The sequence below is a fragment of the Neophocaena asiaeorientalis genome, unplaced genomic scaffold (genome assembly GCF_003031525.2).
Source record: "Neophocaena asiaeorientalis asiaeorientalis breed wild unplaced genomic scaffold, Neophocaena_asiaeorientalis_V1.1 scaffold67, whole genome shotgun sequence".
Classification (NCBI taxonomy): domain Eukaryota; kingdom Metazoa; phylum Chordata; class Mammalia; order Artiodactyla; family Phocoenidae; genus Neophocaena; species Neophocaena asiaeorientalis.
Genome location: NW_020173731.1, coordinates 315693 through 319706, shown reverse-complemented (window position 1 = coordinate 319706; position 4014 = coordinate 315693). Strand labels below are relative to the sequence as shown.

Here is a 4014-nt window from a genome sequence, read left to right as displayed (position 1 = left end):
GGAAGGCGGGGTGGGGGGGGGGGAAAAGACAGGATATCTAGATCTACAGAGAATGGACAGGGTAAATTTTACTGTACCTTTGTACCCAAATTATATGGGGATCTACTCACTTAAATGCAAATAAACATTCAATAAGTTACTATAATAACTTATTGATATCTTGAAAGATTCCAAAGAAATGAAAAACATCAGGAAATTAAATAACTAATGTCTGACGACAATGTCTGTCTTCCACACCATGCGTAACAAGCATTAATTAAAAAACAAGTGTAGATCTGTATGCCGTCAGACTGTACATAATCTCATAGTATTTTTCCCTTTTTAAAAACTGCAAACTGTGATACATTGTCTAGTTTCCCCAGATTTAACAAATGAGTCGATACAAAGGTGTGAGGTGCTTTAAGTCACACCAGAAATGTTGCCGTAATTTTAATAAAGTCCATTTTAATGTTAACTCACTTTTCTTGCTAGAAGGAATTATGCTTCTGTGCTAATGTATAGAAAAGAAACTGTCACTGAAACATCTGGTTATATATTATTCATTAGACATATATCACCTTTACTCCAAAGACTGCATAATATAAACACAAATCACGAATAAATCAAATTAAAGAGACAGACCTGACACCACATGCTGCAGGTCAGTAATAGACAAATGAAATTCCAAAGATGTTTGCTGACCTGCTCCATATTTCTATCCACACAAACCTGGGAGCTAGCAGTCTGAGTGTTCCACACAGGCAGAGGAAAAAACGCAAAATTCGCAGTCTGTTGAATGTCTGCATTGCCTACAGTATATTAATGGTTCTAATTTAAAATCTTTCTATGCAGCACATTTGAGGACCATCAGCATGTTTTTCTAATACTCAAGCGGACTAGCCTACTCAGGCAGTTTTCCTTCATAAATTCTCCATTTCACTACTATAATTTACCTCAAATGTGTATTCCACAACGGTACCTGAAGGAAATTATCTCCAATCCTTAGAAAAAGTAAGGGGCCATATTTGCTGTGTTAGCCTTGGAAAATGGAGTCTTATATAACTACCCATTATTTTACTAAAAATCACATTAAATGTACAAACAAGATTTTAAAAGATACCTGTTGATTGTGACAAGTAGAAATTTTAGGGGAAAAAAGGAATAACCAAGAGTCATATTGCTGCCATTTAAATGCTTTGTAAGTCAAAGGATGAAACACTCACTTTAAAACCAAGCTCTAACACCCATCTAAGTTATTAAAATACTCAACAACTACACTCTAACGCAAGTGAGGAAAGTAGATTATCTGCCAATTACACTAAGTATTCCAGCTGATCATCCTGGAACTACCAAAAGTAGACTGTGTGATGCAAATCACACATACATTAGTTTTTAACATAATTCTCAGTCTAAAACAATGAAACCATGTCTCAATTTTTTTACTTTTTAAAAGAAGTAAACCATATTACTATAATACCGAATGCAAAGCTACCCTTTTCACAGCAAACAAGTATCTTTACACACCTTCGAGAAACCTGACATTTTCTAACCATTTTACCACGTAAAGGTACACATTCCCTAAAACTTCTGACAGCCAGGCAATAGATACCCCAAAAGGATTCAAGGAGATAAGCCTATAATTGGTCTTAGGGGCCAAATAGTCGGAATGAACCTCAAAGTTTTAGAGACCAATTTTTACTAACAGTATCTCTGGGAGCAGGGAGGCAACGTCTGTAGGAGGGAAATGATCCTGACAACCAGGACGAGGGCTCCCCGGCGACAGTCGGTACCAAAGACCTCAGCGTACACGACTGGGTTCAAAACGCGAAGCTTCCATCAGAAACAAACCAAGACACCCCCTCCCCCCACGACTCCTCCGGGGCAACCTCGCGGTTTCAGAAAGCAGCAACAGATACTCCCGAGCAAGCAAGCGGCAGTCCAGGAATGTTTTAACCAGGAGGGGTCTCCCCGCTGCCTACAGAGAACCCCGACGCCGAGGAGCGCCTCTACGCTCGAACCCTGACTCCAGCACCCCGGGGGGAAGCGGGTTATTTGCACAAAGCACCCTTACCTCACCCTCCACAGTGCGGACACACACACCCGGCTGCGAGGGGGAAGCCCGGGGAGGAAAACCCTGCATTCCACGCGGTTCGCCCCCGGAGAGCGGACGTGGAGAGGCTGGGGTCCCCGGCCCGGGAGGCGAGGGGGCCGCACCGCAGCCCCGGCCTCCGCGCATCCGTGGCGCAAGGGGAGGGGGCGCCGCCGCGTGCTGCCAGGAGGACCCGAGCCACCGCCCCGCCCCAGGCCGTCCGGCCCCGCCCCCCGGCGCCCTCCGCGGGGCAACGGAGCCCCCGGCCAATGCCCGGATGACGACTGCGCCACTTCGTTCTCGGCGTTCTCTCTTCTTGAGGTCTCCTGACCCTACCTGTGACCCCCATTAAGCCTGCCTGGCCGGCTGCTGGGGATCGGGTTCGGACTCCTGCTCTCGCCTATGACTCCCTAAAACACAACCAGTTAGTCTACCAAAGAGTATATAAAATGTGTATAAATTAAGCTACAAACTGAAGTAACAAAGTGAAAGAGTTCCCTGAACTCAAGATATACTATTGGTGAGATGACCTGTTCTCTGGAAAAGGTAACCAACGCTACCAGATAGTTAATGTGAAGGCACTTGTGGCACGAAGGAATGGGCTGCACTGGGAATTGGGGGAACTGGGTTTATAGCTTCCAATGTGTCTCTTAACTATGTGACTTAACTAAATTGTATAATAGCTCTGGACTTTACCTTCCTCATTTGCAAAATGAGAGGATTGTGTTGAATGATTCTTAGGTCCTTTCCAGCTTTTGAATTCTGTAAAACTCTCTACAAGCAATGCCAAATAGATGGTATGAATTTACATAAGATTTTGGAAAAGCAAAGGAACCGTTCCAGCTGGTGTGTTCAGGGGAGATTTCCTGAGGAACTCGGAGTCGAGTAGGACTGTGAGTGTTAGCTTTGGATAGGTAGAAAGAAAGAAGACAGGCATTAAAATATTAAACACAACACACTGTGTGCCCTACCTAACAATCCATTAAGGTAAACAAGAGCAAAGACAGTGACTTCAAAACTGTCACTAACTATCTAAAGCTTTAAATAAGAAATGACAATTCTCAGATTCTACCAGCCCTTCAAGGTTAAGGTCTTTTTCCAATGTGGAAAAAAAAAAAAATCAAAATAATTAGGAATGCTTCTGCTTCTACAGGGTCCACTTTCTAGAGACAGGGCAGTTGCAGAAGCATCTCCCTTCTTTGTTCACAACTGCACATGTTCAATTAATGCTGCTCATAATTCAGAACGTTTTGCTTTAGTCAAAATGCTTATGAAAATAATGTGTGGTTAGTTTAAGAAATTCAATTGCTGTTGAGGAAAGTGATCATCTGTAAAAAGCATAGGAACTTTATGGATAAAAGTTAAATATGGTACTTTAAAAAAATTCACAGGACAATTGATGGAAAACTTATGGGATATCTGGATTAAATGTGATTAAAAAGCTAGACCTCAGGCTAGCATCCTTAATACGAAAGACGCTACTGACAAATTAATGGAACTCATTATCTATTTTATCTCTTACTCAGAAACTTGGACTGAGTATTACGGGCCTTCCCTGAGTACCTTAATCAGGAAAGGCTGTGTTACGGTACAGTAACAAATCTCCATGCCATAACACAACGGAAGTTTATTGCTTGCTCCTGCTTCGTGTGAATCAGAACCATTCTATTTCAGTCACTCCAGGACTGACAGAGGGCTCCAGACTGACAGAGGGCTCACCGTCTTGTAGCTGTACCACCCAGAACACAGCAACTGAGTCTCTGTGGCAGAGGAAGAAAGTGAGTAAAGATTCCCTCTGAACTTTTCACAGCCTTAGCTTGGGAAGGAAACAGATCGCTGATCACGTGTCTTCGGCCAAAACTAGTTACATAGCCTCCTGCATCTGCAAGGGGACTGAGTCCTTGAGCTGAGGCTGAACCGAGTTCAGAAGAAGTGGTGATATTGGT

The 4014-nt window shown here is 43.1% G+C and overlaps 1 protein-coding gene across 1 annotated transcript in view; it reads right to left on the bottom strand.

Annotated features, from left to right (window-relative positions):
• Nucleotides 1–2153, bottom strand: part of LOC112403570 (E3 ubiquitin-protein ligase RING2) — a 52358-nt gene extending 50205 nt beyond the window's left edge. Inside the window, exon 1 of the mRNA XM_024751119.1 lies at nucleotides 2051–2153. The gene's annotated coding sequence lies outside the window, so the exon portion shown is untranslated. The remainder of the gene's footprint in view (nucleotides 1–2050) is intronic.
• Nucleotides 2154–4014: the final 1861 nt, after the last annotated feature.